This window comes from Talpa europaea (assembly GCF_964194135.1).
Source record: "Talpa europaea genome assembly, chromosome: 11".
In the NCBI taxonomy this organism is placed as follows: Eukaryota; Metazoa; Chordata; class Mammalia; order Eulipotyphla; family Talpidae; genus Talpa; species Talpa europaea.
The window spans coordinates 12,868,473-12,886,243 of NC_140078.1; positions in this window are offsets into that span (position 1 = coordinate 12,868,473).

Consider the following 17,771-nt stretch of genomic DNA (forward strand, 5'->3'; position numbering starts at 1 on the left):
TGCATATTTTTTAGTTAAAATATCTCCCTATTTTATCATGATTACTAAATGCGTAGTATAGACAGAAGTATATAACTAATGGTTGAAAATGCATATATTCATTTCTTTATAAAGCAGAAACCTTACTGGTAGTAGCATAATTTCCCCTTTATGGTTTTCCAGACACCTGCAGCAAGAAGAAATACTGACTAGGCATTATTTTATACGCGTGTGTTATGCCCCCCCAATCCCCCCAGTTAAAAGAATGTTCTCAGTATGAGGAAGCTTTACGTACCTGGAGTTCTTGCTGATGGCAGAGGAGGGTGAGCCCTCCGCGGAGCTGCGCTGCTCGCGAGCACACGGCTGGCGCCCGGCCCACTGCATTCTCTTAGGAATTGCTCTCGCCACTACCAGGGCCTGATGGGTTTTTATTTTGTGCTTTACTTCACCAAGAATAAGGCTCTTCCCAGAGCCTGCAAGAATATTGTCACTCAACACTTTTACACTTGCTAGGTCCTTTTGTCAGTTACTCGAGGTTGTCCAACGTGTGTACCACCTCTTTTAATATGACTGTGAAATGTCTTTCCTTCTCCATATTTCTTCTTTTCTGTTATATACAGTTGGACCCGATTTCCAGATGATCAAGTTAGTCGAGACTGTGTTGCAGATCCACATTATTTTCCCTCCTTCCCGGCTTCCCTGCTGAGGAGAACTGCCTGAGCAGTGCTTCCCCCCACCCTCTTCTTCCCTCCTTTTTGAGAGTCTTACTCTTTATTGACAGTTCACACTCTGAGACTTGAAATAAGCTCGTGGTTCAGTCCTCCGGGGGCACAGGGCTGCAGGGCCGTGGGAAATGTTGGAAGTGTTACTAGTACCAGTTTCACTTTTGTTGTCACAATTTACTGTATTTTTTACTTTTTCTGTTACAGTTTTGCTAATTTATCAGAAGGTCCAAAAGTTTGACATAACTATTTCAGTTTGCATTATTTATTTATGATGCTTTTTGTCATTGTCTTTTATACATTTGGGATTATAAATTATGTAAATGTTAAAACAAGCATCTCAAAGAAGTCTGTTAAATCGTGACCGAGAAATCATTCAGGTGTATTTTAAAAAAGTGGAGCCCCAGTTTTATGAATCAGAGATATAAATCAGAAACTGTATTGCTGATCATATAAGGAGAAAGAGTCCAGTAATTGAACAGATCCTATATAATGACATCTTTGTAGCATAGATGTTCTGTAATGCTGACAACAGATTTCTTAGAAATGCTGCTTTCTCTATTTAACTAACATTTTGTTCAGTTTTGCCTCCAGTGGAAGCAGAAAGGGTTTTTTCAGCTGTTAAATCCTAAAAATCAATATAATTTATTTATGTAAAAAAATCACTCAATCGATATATTTTTGAACCTTTTAAGTACTAATTTTCTTTTTATCAAGTAGAAAAAAAAATGTATTTGCCCTAAATCCTTAAAATACAAATGCTATAAAAATTCATGTATCTTGAAAGCCTTACTGCAAATGAGTATTATAGACATCCAGCAGAGCCTGGGTTTCCTTTGTTGTGTCGTCGTTGTTTTGTATGGAAAAGCTGCTTCCCCCAGGTTCCACTTAGAATCTCCAGTAGGTTACAGGGTTCAATATGGATTTGATTTAAAAACCCACCAGCATGCTAAATCCCTTGTTATATCTTATTGAACCTATATGTTAGCTTTCTGGGTGTTTAGGCTTATATTTGACTGCTATTGTGTCCCTGTTTGCAAAATGAAAATGACACTCTGGATTATTTGCTCTGTAAGGCATAAGTGCTTCTTATGATTATTTTGGCGTTTCCAAGAGCAAAAGCCAAATCTAAACTCTCTTCAACAAACTTGAGCCTTTTCATCTAATTCAATGTCACTCACAGCCATAACTTTCCTCAGCCATTCTTCACCCCATGTCTAACATAATAAATTGTCTGTGTTCTTGATCCTGGATTTAAAAAAAGAAAAGTTTAAAAGTCAAATTTGTATTTCAGAAATTCAGTGGCACTTGAATGTCTTTTGCTGCCTGGGCATTTTATGATTATATCCTGTGCACACAGGAATTCACTCCTTCTAGGTGCCCAGTTGGTGCTGGGCACCCTGTCGGGGACTTGTTAAACAAGGCTTGGCTTGACCTCTGTTTCGACCTGCCAGAACATCTGAATTGAAACAGAACTGTAAAAGAGGGCTCAGTGCACCCCACAGGCTCAAAGGCTGAATACAACAGCAGTGGCACGTACAGACAGAGCAGGGGATACTAGACCTCTGCGGGGTGAGACAGCCTCTAAAAAAACAGGAATGCCTCAGAAGCTGAAGTTTTAGAGGCTTATTGCAAACATGATGATCCTGAGCTTTGGAAAACATCACCTCGCAAGCCCCAGAAGGGCTGTGCCAGGAGTTACTGAGGAGGCTGGCGGGGAAGTACTCATGACTCGGTGAGACTGACAGGAAACCCAGCCTCACCATAGATGAGTGGAGTGACAGCCTGGGGCATGGAAAGAGCATTGCTCTACTAAGTCTTGGAGTCTTTCTGCTCCAATTCTCAAGGTTGTATAGCAGCTTCTTAGGCCTCTAGTCAAGACTTGGGGAGCCCTTCTAGGTATGGGAACAATTTACGCAAAGTGCTAGAATCGTGATTTTACGCTTTGGCATCATAACCCTGCTCAGTAGATTCTAAGAGGGCAGAAAAGCAGAGTTCGTCCAGCATGTTGAGCTGATGTTTTGTGAGTTTGCCATAAAACCTTTTGTCCTCGGGGCATCTTGGTTACTGGGTGGAGAGCTGCGGGTGTTCAGTATGCCTAGTGGAAGCCGCCAAGACCATGAAGCTGTCACAGAGAATGGGGCTGGGCCACCACGCCCCCCTGTACCCATGTATGCTCACCTCACCCTGGGGTATTCAATGGATTGCCCACCACTGTTGCATTGGTGTTGCAGGAGCTATCGGGAAGGGAGAGGTGCCACATCTCACCCACCAGGACCTGGCCATGACCTTCCGCCACCCACCTGCACCTCGAAAGCTGGCCCTGGCAGTGCCTGCAGGGGCCTCTTTGGCTGGTCACTGGTGCAGGCCTTGACATGTATGAATTCAACCCAAAGTATGTTCTCCAGAGAAGAATGAGGCACAGGTGACACCTGTCTTTTGTAGCACAGCTAGTGAGAGACGAACGAGCATAGAGGTGGGTCTGGCTCCAAAACCACAGGCCTGACACATCTGTCTTCCAGGGTGATGGGGCCACCATCTGTCACCTGTTTACACGCAGCCCATAGGCTAAGAGTGGCCATTATGTTTTCAGATGATGGAAATGTCTGCATGACACATGAAAAATCACACCAGATTCGGAACTGAGACCAAGAAGTGTGGCTGGCACCCAGCCACACTGGTCCCCTCCTGCACCGTCTGTCTGGCTGCTCTCAGGCCAAGCCAGTGTTTGTCCCAGAGCCACTGGCCCCACAGCCGAATATATCTACTCTCTGACCCTTCCAGGAAAACTTGTTGAGCCCTATCCTAGAGCATGAATTTTAGTCACTGTTTCAGTGCAAAAACGATCATTTACAGTATTTTTTATATTACCTCAAACATGGTTTTATAAAAGTAGCAATCATGCGCTCGTATGTGAGCGGGACTCTACTTCCAGGATAAAGCAGACTGCAGAGAAGCACTGGATTTGGGGTGTTCTTGAGGGCCTGCTGCCAAACCCCCAGAGCACACACACTCATCTTGGTGGGGGGAGCTGCCCTGCCGGCCAGGCCTGTCTTCCTGACACAGCACCCTGTTCCAGGCAGAAGACCAGGGCCAGGAGGACTGATGTGAAGATGCAGATGAGAAGAAAAGGCATTTTAGAGCCAACCCAAAAGGGCAGAAAGAAGAGAGTTGGATGACGCCGGCAGAGGGAGAGGCACCCTCGCCCGTGGCTACTGGGATCGTCCTGTGGCAGCTGAGTGGGCTGCCTGCGAGTGCAGAGACAGCCTCCAGGAAGATGAGCCGACACAGGGGATGGCCCTGTTCCCTCCTGGAGCTCGGGCAACAGGAAGGTCAGAGGAGAGGAAGCTGGGAGCCCGTGGAGGGTGCCCTGAGCCAGACAGACCAGCAGCCACTGACCCGGAAGCAGAGTTGGGAGGAAGACAGAAAAGCGCCGCTGGGACCTAGTCTATGGGGAAAGGTGAGCGCCCATCTCACCCTCACACCTGTGGCCCAGGGCAGCAGGCACACCTCAGTGGCAGCAGGGCCCTCCTCGGACAGAGAACTGGTGGGCTTGCCTCCCCAAATCTCCGGCCCTCACACTGCCTGGGGACTCCTGTCTCTTCCAAGATGCGCCAAGCTAGACTGCTCCCGGAGGGCACTGGACACCACCCTGCGGTGAGGGCCTCGGAGTCCCCTCCAAGCATCTGAGTGATGGCAGAGGTGTGCCATCTGATGTGCGCAGAGGTGTGATGGCCAGGAGGGAGGCGGTGCTACAAAGGACGTGGGGAGCGATTCAGCTCATCACAGCCTCTTGACATCTTGACATCACATCACCCCTCATGGGCCAAACCGTGGACCTTTTAAAATGTGTGCGTTAAACCAAGACCGTGTTAAGACTCTCCTACTCCCTTCCCTTTTGGAATGGCTGCGGGATGGGGACAGCCCCTTTGGGCGCTCTTCATAGAAATGGATGAAATGGGGAGCTGTGGGAATCTGACCCACCTGAATGGCCAGCCGTGCCCCGAGGGAGCTAAGAAACAGGCCTCTGTCCATCTGGAGTGAGCACAGCGGCTCACGGAACCATCGTCATCTCCAGCAGTGTCTGTGAACTCACAGGCCTACCTGGTGGCAGGTGACGTGCCTGAGTGCTTTGGGCCAGATCTCAGGCAATAAGTGGTGGGGGCCGTGGAAACTGGAGACCTCTTGCCCTGACTGAAGGGGCAGCTGTCACCAGCTAAATAGATGTCAGACAGGAGTGTGGCCACATGTGGGGAGGCCTTGATACTTTTCAAGATATTCACATAGGATATATACGTAGTCTCCTGAGGGCCACATGTGTGCAGTAAATTCACTGCTTTTAGTGCACCAGGCAGAGCCGGTGCACAGAGCACAGGTCTGCTCTCGAAACCTGGCAGAGCCACGGGCATATCGGCGGTGACGTGAGAACAGAGTTGGGGTGCATGTGAAGAGAAGAGACGATCTGGCCCCCATGGGGGTGTTCAGCTGACCCAGAAGCTGCACGCCAGGAAGGACTCAGGTGTTTGTTCAGTGAAGTGCTGGCAGCTGGCAGGCCCCCGGAGGGATGAGCCCCCGGGCCCCGCCAGGAGGGGCTGCGGGGCCTCACGGAGGAGAGGCTGGGCTCTTGCCAGCATCGAATAAGAGGCGGGATTGACTGACGTGACGCTGCTTTGCAGTCTGCATAGTCCAGTCGTCAGGCCCCTTGCCTCTCTGGGCCTTGCTGGGTGAATGTGCCACCGTCCAGCATGACACTCTTCTCTGTCCCCAGCACATTAGGGTACCTGAGAATCCTCAGACCTTCCCAAAGCGTTAGCAATAGCACCTACGGCCACCTCCAGGTGTGAGTGGGGCCAGGAGAGTGGGGCCGGGGAGGGAGGGGTCCCGGCAATGACTCAGGACTGCCGAGGTGTTAAAGCCTCATGTCTGGCTCTGAGGAAGGGGAGGCCTCACCAGGAAAACTCTAGACACAGCTCACCCCTGCCCACCACCCCCACCCTACTCCAGCTCTGATCCGGGCTTTTCCATTCACAGGCTCCAAACTTTCCAGGCCGGCAGAGAGCCAGAGGGGCTGCCAAGGCCCTTGTGAATACCTTCTGCGAGGGTGGGGGGAGGAGCAGGCTGCCTGGTGGGCCGCAGGGGCCTGAGGAAAGCCCCCAACCCAGCTCCTGGGACCCATGGGTTGGGCCCTCCTCCACCCCAGTCCCTTGTCAAATTCCCCATCAAGAACAGGCCATATGGGTACAAGGACCCGGCGCCGGGCGGGTGCTCAGTGTGGGTGTGCATGTGGCTCCGAGACAGCCGGAGGACAGCCGGAGGGGAGCACGTAGGCCTGCCGGCTATCCCCTTACAAACACCTTCATTCCCCAGACGATTTGGAGACCATTAGCATCCCACGGAAGCTCCCCTAGGAGGGTGGCGAATTTGGAGCCCCTCCGACAGCGTCATCAGCGCACAACCGCTCCTGGGGACCCTGCCATTCCTGCGCCCCACCGCCGCCAGGAGCAGAGCTCAAAGAGATGAAACAGCATCGTATGTAAAAGGCCCCAGGTCCTTGAGCTCCTGAGCCTGTATTGTAGGCCTGGCCAGGCCTGTGCCCCTAGTGCTGAGCCACCCCCGGCCTGTGCTCCGTCCTCAGGGGCAAGAGGGGAAGAGTCTCAGAGCAGCTGGGAATAGGTGAGAGGAAGCTTCCTGGCACCTGTCTAGAAAGGTCTCCCCTAGGAGGGTGGGGCAGGGCAGAGGGACTGGATGAAGGAGCCACTGTCTGGGCGCCTCTTCACTGGGTGCCCCCGGTCGCCCCTCAGCAGCAGCCTCCACGCCCCCAGACAGACCCACATGCCAGCGCGCCCCTGGGATCAGATCTCAGCCCATCGGGGTCCAGCCCATCAGAGATCCTCTTTGCGACACCCCAGGACACCGCCAGAGGTGTCCATGACAGGGTGGGGCCCCACTATCAGTGAGAGGCTGTGCAGAAAGCCCCACACTGTGCTTCACAGCGTGTCCCTTGGACTCTGCAGGCCAAGAGCAAGGGCCTCCCGGTGAGGCTGAGGCTGGCTCCTCCCTGAAGCAGCGGGGCAGGACCTGCTCTCCGTGGACAGGTCGCCAGGAGCAGCAGAACGTGTGGCCAGGCCTCTCCGGGCTTCACCGTCCCCTGTGCTCAGTGGGACAGAGGGGGCCAGGGGTGACCCCAAGCTGCCTATCTTGGGGATCCATCCTAGCTCTGCCACCCTGGACTTGAGACCCCAAGATGCTGTGCCCCCTTCTCTGAGGGTGAAGGGTGTTCCCACTAAGCTTAGCCTCGGGACACAGGGCTTCCTCTCTGGCTGAAGCTCCATGAACTGAGCCTCCCACTTCATCTTGGAGCTTGGAGCGGGGGTCCTAAACCCCCTAGGCAGGGTTCCCACCTTCCTGTTAGGCGAGTCCCCAAGAGCCTTTTACAAAGAGTTTGGCTAGAAACCAGGGAACTTTTGGAAAGTGTATGGGCCAAGCCAAGCTGTACAAACCTGTCTTCCTCCCAGAGCTGAACAGGGCCAGGTTGTTCCCAGACAAATGCAGAGGCGGGAGTTGGGGGGTGGGGGGGTGCGGGGTGTGGAAGGAGGAAGGGGGTGACTTTAGGAGGCTGGGCACACGGCAAAGCGGCTAAGCAGCAGTAGGGGCAGCCTGGGGGGGGTCGGCTGGGGAGGCACCGCCAGAGGCAACAGAGGTGGGGACCTGGTGCTAGGTGTCTCATGTAGCTACAATCCCCCCACCTCACGCCCCCAAGCAGAGTCCAGACGCAGTTCTGGAGACACAAGCATGCAAACATGTATAGGTACAAGCTGGTTTCTATGGAAATATGCACAGGTATCCAGAAAGCTGCAGACCTATACATGCTCAAACACGCTCACACATGCAGATGCACACAAACACGTGTGTGCACATGCATACACACCTAGACACCTATACAAAGGAAATAAATGCCAGGCCAAATGCACGAGGCAGGGAGAGGGCTTGATCACATGAAACATCCAGCTCCTGGAACACACGCCCGCCGGGAGAGAGACGCTTCCTCCATAGGAGCGCTTGGATCCAGGGCAACACGCAATCAAGACCTCGCGCTGGGACAGAAAGCGCCATTGTATGCTGGGCCCAGGGCTGCAGAGCAGCTGCAGCCTCCTCCTGGACAAGGGCCAAGCCAGTTTCTCAGCCCCCGGAGGAAGGTCAGTCAGGGTCAGGGATGGAGGCGAGGGAGCAGGGTCTCCAGCATGCCCTGCCACCAGCCCCAGGACACTGTCTCTGGCTGGCTGCACAGAGCCTGGAAAGACAGTTCTCCCGTCCTGGCCACCCTGACCCCTGGCGCTTGTCTGGCTCTGCTGCAGAACACCCGTGGTTCTGATCCCCCACGCTGACACTACACTGACCCAGACTGAGGCTCTGGCCCCAGGTCCCACTCCTGCCTGTGTCTGTGGCTGGATTGTTTTTTTAGCAGAGTGAAGAAAGATCAGACTCTGGAATTCAAAAGATGTGAAATTGAGTCCTGGCTGTGTCACTCGCAAGCTGGGCGACCTTGAGATCAGACTTCACCCCCTCTGAACCCTGAATCAAAGTGCTGAGCCCTGTTCCAGCGATCACAGCCTGCTGGGCCATGACCTCTGTGCACACCTAAGCTCAGCCCTGGCCGAGCTGGTGGAGAGACCCACTGCCTCCCGCTCTCTGGCCCAGGGCTGGGTTGCCATCTCTGGGGCTCTCCATCCCCCTTGTAGTCTTTGCCTCTGCCCACAGGTGCCCCCCTCCTTCCCTGCCCCAGCCTGACCTCTGCTCCCTCATTTTGGGGGCCCCAGCAGGTCCAATCTTCAGTGAGAACAGAATCCAGGGGTAACTGAAGTGCCATTTCCAGACGTGTTCCAGGACTCTTTCTAGCCATTCAGCCAACAAATACTTCCTGAAGGCCTACTGTGCGCTTGACATAGTACTGGAGACTGGACATTCAGCAGTGATCAGATGGACAAAAGCCTCTGCCGGACAGTTCCACGTCCCAGTGCCACGCCACGTGCTGTTTGGGGGCCTTCAGCATCTGTAGGGTAAGTGACTCGATCAGGCTTTGGCTATCACCTGTGGCCATAGGTGATAACACAATCACATCACTTGACTGTGACGATGCAGGAGGCGCGTGGGAGCGTGGGGCACGTGTGCCTGATTGTGGACACCTGGAGCATGGGTGTGGGTATGCGCAAGTGTGCACACCTGCGCTCCGAGGCCAGGGCTATACAGGTGGCTACGGGAGGACACGCGACTACAGAAGAGTGAGACCATGAGAGCGTGCCAGAGAGAGCCCAGAGGGATAGTGTAAAAATTCATGGGGGACTGGGAGGCTCGGTTGCCTGCCTGCCTTCCAGCGCCCCCTGCCTGGCCCATGCCCACCTCCCTGCCTGGTTGCCTCCTGGTTCCCTGAGAGCATTAAAGCCTGTAAAATCCACTGAGGGCTCCAGATTCGCTCTCCGTCTGCCCGGAAGGATTGTGAGCCTGCCCCACGCCTTGCTGGCACAACAGCCACAGGGGAGCTATCACCTTGCTGCAGACATAGCACTTCTTCCTGCTTTGTGTCACCACGAAACCGGGGAATGCCCCACCCGAAGACTATGGCCATCTCAAGGCCAGGGCCATCCTGGCAACAGAGCCTGGCATGTGTCCATGCCAGTCAACTCTGGGTAGTGAGAGAGCATTAAGCTGCCACTGAGCCCCGTGTGTTTTTTCTTTTGCTCTTATCGTAACTTAACGCCTTCCTTTTAGTGTCTTTCTCAATCATGTAAGTTAGATAACCATCCTTATTGTTGATAAAATTGGACTGTTTTAGGAAATAACTTGATTCACCCTGAAGTCCAAGTAGCCAAGAATGGGGAGTCTCCGTTCAAACACTGCTCTGTCCCCCATGTTACAACTTGTTGGTTCCTGTGGTATTAGCTACACCTGCCGCTGGCGCACCTGGAGATGGGGGAGGGAGGAGCCCACGGAGACCCCTAACTAGAGAGGACCACGGGCTAGCAGGGGGACCAGGACAGGTAAGCCCAAAAATGCTATGGGTGGCTAGAATGATGGGCAGGCGCTGTGGGAGCCGGCGGGGAGCTCCTGATGGGGCTGGGTCGACGGAAGACAGTTTTGCAGAACAGGGACATTTTACCCAAGCCTTGAAGAAACAGTTGGACCTTTTTCTGGTAGAGATAGAGAAGGTAAACCAGGTGAAGGGACCAGCTTTTGCAAAAGACTTGGAAGTGGCAAGTGCCCACTGTGTGGGAAGGAACGGGGAGGTGGGAGGCATGCCCAGGCGGGGTGTGTCAGGCACCACTGGAGAAACTGGCACCAGTAGGACCGTGGATGCCAGGAAGACTGGGGAACCCCTGCCACATGGCAGGTGCCCAACACTGGAGCTGCCCTGGTGAGCTTTCCACTCCCATTGAGAACCCCCGGGCGCAGCCACACCCTCCCACCTTCAGCCTGTTTTTGGAAACTCACATTTCATTGTAATCAAATTCCTCTCCATTGTTGGCTTAGAAAAAAATGGTATGCAGGAATTTTTGTATGAACTATTTTTTTTAAAGATTATTTATTTATTTATACAAGCACTGGGTACAGTCAGAAGCTCAGGAGGGTGAGAGAATTCACCAGAGCCAGAGCTGGGAACAGAACAGGCAGAAGGACCGAAGTACACTGCTGAGGGGAGCAGCGGGTGGCAGGAGAGGTCTGCGTGCCATGTGGGACCCTCGCCGGCAGCAGCCGGGGATCGAACCAGCGCTGCAGAGGCTGCGGGCAGCTTCGCAGCCCAGCGCTCAACCGTTGCGCCACCAGGGGAGGCCCTTTGTATGAACTATTATCTTGCAATTCTTGATTCTTTGTTACATATCTATCTGTCTTGTATTTTTTTGCAGTTTTCCCTTTATTTTGTTCTGAAGGGGAACAAAAGTTTATATACGTGCTGTCAAATCCATCAACCTATTTATTTGATGTCTTAGAAAATTGTTTCTCTATCCTAAAATTGTATCAGTATTAGGGTTATTTTGTGGTTTAACTGCTAACATTTAAATCTGAAGTTTATTTTGGTATAAGGTAGAAATCTAACTTTACTTTTTCCAAATTGTTAGCCAGTGTTCATTTACTGAGTAATTTATCATTTCTGCACTGGTTTGTTTATTTTGTTCAAGATTCATTACCCCCTCTTCTCGATTCTTAAAGTTATACTTGCAAACTCTTAAAAAACTCGGGGGGAGACCATATAGTCATCCAAGAGTGATGGAAATATATGGCTTAGGGGGAGAAAGCCGTCCCCTGAGCCACCTCCACAACATAACAGCCATTAACAGTTTGTTCTATATTCTTGTATTGTTATTGATATAATACCTTTGAGGTTTCTCTTAAATACAGAGCTGTACAGAGGAGAAAGCCCAAAAGGAATAAAAATCTCTAGATAACATACATTGACCAAAAAATACATTGATATTTTTTAAAAGTAATACATATATAAACTTGGAAAAATCCAACAATCTTGAAGACACAAAATGAAAACACTTCTCTCTCCTATACTACTCTTCCACACCAAGTCTCTCTCCCGAAAGGTAACCAGCTAACCTTATGTTTGTTTTAGTTTGAAAGGCATTTCTTTACCATATTCTCAGTTTGACTCTGTAGGTGGGTTCTATTTCTGGACTTTCCATTTTCTGTGCCCTTTACCTCTCTGCTAATGGTGGCACAGTACCATGCTGTTTAAAGTATTAGAGTTTTACCATGTGTCCTACCATCCAGGAGGGTAAGTCCTGCCTTCATGTTCTTCGTTTGCAGAAAACATGCCAGACTTAACCTGTCTGGGCTGCTGTCACAAACTGCCATCGACTGAGCCACTTAAACAGAAAACAAGTATCTCAGTCTCGGAAACTGGAAGTCTGAGACCAAGATGGCAGCGTGGTCAGGTTGCTGAGAGTCCTCTTCTGGATTGCATCCTGCCAATTTCTCACTGTGTCCTCATGTGGCCAAAAGGAGGTAAGGGATCTTTCTGGGGTGTCTCCCATGAGGACCCCAATTCAATCCTTGAGTACCTCGTCTCTGACCTAATTACCTCCCAAAAGCCGCCTATTACTTCCTATCACCTCCTATTACCACTTTGTAGGGGCTTAGCCTTTCCATAGAATGATGGGCTCATTCTCCGTCCATAACGATAAACTATTCTCCACTTATTTTCCATGTCAACATTATATGGCCACCTTCTCAGTTAGACTGGAATTTTGTTGGAATTGCACTACATTTATGATTAACATGGGGGTAGCTATCTTCTGTGGTCATGAGGTTCCCATTGTAGATAAGGGTGTGCCTGTCTCCTATGACTACATTCAGGTTCTGGGACTTTTCTCCTTTGGGATCTTGAACATCCCTCCTCAGGGCACCTCAACCTTATCCCCTCAGGTGTTATATCTGCAGCCACCTGCAGGGGGTGGGTGGGGAGGAGGAGGCTTGAGAGTCAGATCTCTGTCTTCCTATCCCGCTGGGTTATCAGGCAGAAGAGGGAGTGGGCCTGCTCAGCAGGGCTCCAAACAGTGGAACTCAGACCAGCCAAGGGTCACCCAGTTGCCCCCTTTGACCGGGCAGACAGGAGGTGCTATCCGTTGGCGCACAGGGCCGTGGAACAGCCGCTGGGAGAGGTAGGGGTCAGGTTCCACCACCCACGCGTTTCCAGTGTCCCGCGGGAAATGTCACCCTGGCTGCCCAGGAACGTCCCACCTTGGTGGGGGAGTGGGGGGCCCCAGGTTCCCAGGGCCTCCTCCTTCCACTCTGGCCAAGGACAAAGCCACGGCTTCCCAATGCCACTTCTGCTGTCACCTCGATTCACTCGTCACCAGGCTCCTTAGATCCACATGTGGGGCTGATCCGCACGGCAGCTGAGGGCAGTAAGGCTCCACCAGGCTGAGAGACCTCACCAAGGTCGCCTACAGCACCGTTGCAAGTAGGGTTCACCAGCGTGCGCCTTCAGGCCACCTTTCTGTCACTGCCCCCTGGGACCCTCTGCTCAGAGTCAGGACTCACCCACAGGAGGCTGGAAAACCCTCCCTGCCACACACACATGCAGAGCCAGCTGCTGGCAGGTGAGTGGCCCGGTGGGCAGCGGGAAGGCACTGCCAGCTCCGCTCCCGTGCCTGGTTCTGCACGTACATCTGCCTCTCTCCCCCGGGCAGCGCTCAGCTTGGCTCTCGGTGTTCTCAGGGGGCCAATGGGCTTCTTGATTCCAGGCTGCACATCTGGAAGTTGACGCTATTAAAACAAACCCCATTATATAACAAACGGCCATCTGGAATCCGTTAGCACTGAGTTTTTAGAAAAAGAAATTGTTTTGGATGTGCTCTCGCCTAAGAATGTGGCAAGGCGCCCTCACCCTGGCTGTCCAGGAACCCAGAGACCAGGCAGCCTCTCCTGGGCCCATTTCTGGAGGTATCTCTGGCCAGGCTAGGGGTAAGCTTGGGCAGAGGCAGGGACAACCCCCCCGGCCCTCCCCCCACTTCCCACCCACCACACAAACAACTTTACTCTCTCCTGAGGATGACGTCCTTGAAGGCTCCTCTCCAGTTTCATTCAAATATTTATTCAGCACTTGAGCACCTACTATGTGCTGCCAACTCCATATCATTCACATGCCCACCCCAACACCCCTGTCCTGAGCCTAATTACACTATCCTGGCTTACAAAAGCCATTGCAGACTGTTCTGGATTAGATACAGGGATGTTTGAACAACTCTGCACACCAGTTTCCTTGGACACCTAGCCTGCATAGCTTAGCTAGCCCCCGGAATTCCCCGACTTCCTTAGGCCTCTCCCTAATCAGCTCTCTGAGCCGGACACAGGTGAACTGGGGCTAAAACACTGGGGGAAAACATTGACCACAGCGACTTTGCATGGGGTCATGGTGGTTTTACCAGGGAAATGTAATCTAGCACTGAAGAGGCTTTTCATGAACTGTCTGGCTAACATTTTCAAATGAATATTTTATTTTAAGTAATATTTCCCCCTCAACATATTATGTTGAGTAATTTCAAACATACGGAAAAGTTGAAAGGATTATTCAATGAGCACCCACATAAACCTACCACCTAGAGTCTACAGTTGTTGACATACTGCTGTATCGGTCTATCAATTCATTCATCAATTAATTCAATGCAATTTGCAGATATCATAACACTTCACCCCTAAACACTGGGTTTGCATGTCATTAATCAGAGGTCAGTATTCTTTGAGGAATGCAAAAGTTTTAAGTGTACTATTCCAGTAAATCTAACAAATACAGACAGCCTAGGGAATCCTATCACGTTGCAATTTGCCATCAATCCCAGAATATTCGCCATGTCCCTTCCTTGTCCCTTCCAACCCCCCCTCCTTCTATGGACTGCTACTGTACTGGTAATTTTCATCATAGATTTGCTGTTATGGAATGAATTGTGTTCTCCTAAACTTCATATGTCAAGGTTCTAACCTGCAGTACTTCAGAATGTGATTGTATTTAGAAATAAGTTCTCTCACGAGGTCATTAAGTTAAAACGAAGTCATTATGACCATGTTCTTATAGGAGGAAGAGGTTAGGACACATTCACACAGAGGGAAGACTGTGTGAGGACACAATAAGAAGTTTGCCATCTGCGAGCTAAGGAGAGAGAAATCAACAGTCACACCCTGCCAACACCTGAAAATTGGACTTTCCAGAATGGTGAGGAAATAAATTCCTATTCTTTAAGAAACCTAAGCTGTGGTATCTTGTTGTGGGGCAATATAGTGAAAATCATATGCTGTATGTTTTGTTGAATGTTCTGGTTTATTTTGTCCAGCATAAGGGTTTTTGTATTCATCTGGGTTGCACACAAATCAGTGCTTTCTTCCTGTTCATTGCCGAATAGTATTCCACCACATAAATATTCCACAGTTCGTTTAGTCAGGGCAATTTATTTTTCAATAACAGAGGAATCATTTCATAGCATTTCACTTTAATGTGTGTCCTGTATGTCATCCCATCAAGAGAGGACATTCCACAAACAGCTCTACTCAAATGTCTAAGCATCCAGAAATATATGTAACATACATCATACTTCTTGAAATGGAAAGTTTTTAGAGTTAGATTAAGGTAATAGATCACCACTCCTACCTCAGCAAATACAGACAAATCCACAATATACCAGGCCTCGACTCTTCTTCTGTTTGGTTACAAATAACACAGGGGTTGCGCTGACTTTGGTGTTTGGGGGCTCTGGGTTTGACTCCCTGCATGAACTTTGACAAGTCACTTAATTGCTCATAGCTCATTTTCCTCACCCAGAAAAGAAGAATAACAATCCCTTAAGGGTGGCTTGAAGACTGAATGAACTAATGAGTTCTGAGTGTTCCCAGTAGCCGGAAAGAGTAGAGACTTAGGAAGAGTTCACTGTAGGGATTTGTCCGTCAGCAACCAGCAGAACAAACGTCTCATGATAGGGCAGCAAAAGTGGATTTCTAGGCCACAAAGAGTAGTAGTGAGCTCTCTGCACTGCCACATGGGACAGCTGAGACCCAGGATCAGGATGATGAAGACCATGTCAAATCAACAAGCCGCCAAGATCAATTAAATTGATGAATTCCTGCAGAAGTGGGACTTTCAGCGTTTCATAAAACACTCTGAATGGCGGGATCCAAAGAGCTCTTCGGCTGCACAAGTCTCACACATGTCTGCACCACTTCTATTTCTGTTTCGTTCCATCTGCGTGGGGCAGTTCAGAAACTTTTTACTCTGTCACAGTCATTTCTAAGAAAGTGTAAATCTAAATCTGACCATCTAGGAGTCCATCCTTGATAAAAGATATTAAGACTTTTCTTCTGACAAACAGAAGAAATGCATAACCCGAATTGCCATCATTTATTTTCTTTCACAATTCTTTTCTTCTGAAGGAAATATCTTTCAACTTTGAAGTCCTGAGGAATTATTTTTTGGCATAATTTATTCACTCTGTCCCAAGTGACTGAAACGTTCGTAATTTCTCTCAGATGATGATCCTTTTTGGCTTTTAAAAGACAAAACATCTATAGTTTCACTTTGAAGCACTTTAGAAAAAATTCCTGTGACCCTTACCATGTGGTAAAGAAATTTAAAACAAAAGATAAATTCAAATTTGGAAGCAGGGCCATGGTTTGGACCCACTGATCAACATCAGGAGGGAAGACTCACTCATTACAACTTCCGTGGCCTAAGGGCATTAGAACATGCCTCATCGCAGCTGAGGGGGGAGGTGTTTTAAGAAATCAGCTGCCTTCTGCAGGATTTGTTCCCTGCCCCACTTCCAACGGTTTGGAAAACTCGTTCAGTAGGTACATCGTGTTGTGCCAAGAACAGAACTGAGAGCATCTGAGGTCCCTTCCTCCCTTCACAAGTCTGCATTATTACCAGAACCAGAAGCTGCACAGAACAACTCAAGCCTCCTTCAACCCTGCCCAGTGTTCTGCCTACTCTAGATGTGTTGTCACAGAACTGGGAGCGCATTTCATTCAAGTCAATGCAATTTTTTTTTTCTGCTAATGTATTTATATAAGCCTGGACGAAATGATTGATCCCAGTCATCTCTTCAACGTCCACGAAACTTGAGAACTTCTCTTTAATTAAGCCTCCTGGATGAGGACTGCCCTTCTTTCCAGATCCAAACACTCTACTGCAGCAGAGCTCAAGGTTAGCCAGCAGCCAGGCATGGCAGAGTGGGCAGGTCTCCAGACTGAGAGGGTTGGCTCCCACTGGGGCTGGCAGCAGCAAGAACCTTGGGTGAGAATTGGATCTCCTAGGTTCCAGGATAAAGCTTGGCATCTACCAAAGACCTGGGGCCAGCAGCTTTGCTTGGTTCTAGGAAAACTGCAGAAGTTCCCAGCCCCAAGACTTGGAGAGGGGGGATGCAGGGTAGTCTCTCCAGCAGCACATCAAGGCATGGCCAGCCTGTCACCTGGACCTGAACCGTGGTGGTGCTTAGAGCTGCAGGAAGCCTCCCTGGTGGCACAAGGGCTTAAGTCGCAGCACTATGAAGCTATCCGCTGCCACTACAGCACGAATTCGATCCCCAGCCAGGGAGCAACCCACATGGCGCAGCAGACCTCTCCTGTCTCGCCCACTGCTCCCCTCAGCGGTGTATTTCAGTCAGTCTGCCTGTTCTGCTTCCTGCTCTGTCTCTGGTGAATCCTCTCACCGCCCCCCCCCCTGCCCCCGCCGCACCTCTAGCCTGCACCCTGGCTCTTGTATGCATAAATAAATAAATCTTGGGCCTCCCTGGTGGCGCAACGGGTTAAGCACCACACTATGAAGCAATCCGCAGCCTCTACAGCACAACTTTGAACCCTGGCCGGCCAGGAAGGAACCCACATGGCGAAGCAGACCTCTCCTGTCTCACCCGTTGCTCCCATCAGCAGTGTATTTCGGTCAATCTGCCTGTACTGTTCCCTACTCTGTCTCTAGTAAATCTTCTCACCCCCCCCCCACATCACTGGCCTGTACCCCGGCTCGTGTATGCATAAATAAATAAATCTTTTTAAAAAAAAATAAATAAATCTTAAAAAAAAAAAAGAAGTAAAAAGCAATAAGCTTCCCGCTTAGTACTGCTTCTGTTGCATCCTGTAAGTTTTGATATATTCTGTTTTACTTTTGTCTCAAGGTATTTTTTTTAAATTCTCTTTTGATTTCCTATTTGACCTAATGGTTATTTAAGGGTGTATTGTTTAGTTTCCACACATGTGTAAATTCCTGTTTTCTTGCTGATTTCTGGTTCCATTTCATAATGGGTGGAAAAGATAGAATGATTTCAAGACCCACATAAGAAAAATGTGGTATTTGTATGTTCACATAGACATATGTGAACATATGTGTATATATATGTGTATATATATATATACACACACACAGAGAGAGAGAGAGAGAGAGAATGGCGTATTATTCAGTTTCTAAAAAGAAGGACATCCTGCCACTTGTGGCAACATGGATGAATCAGGAGGATGTTATGCCAAATAAAATAAACCAGACACAGAAAGACAAATATTGCATACTGCACAATCTCCTTATATGTAGAA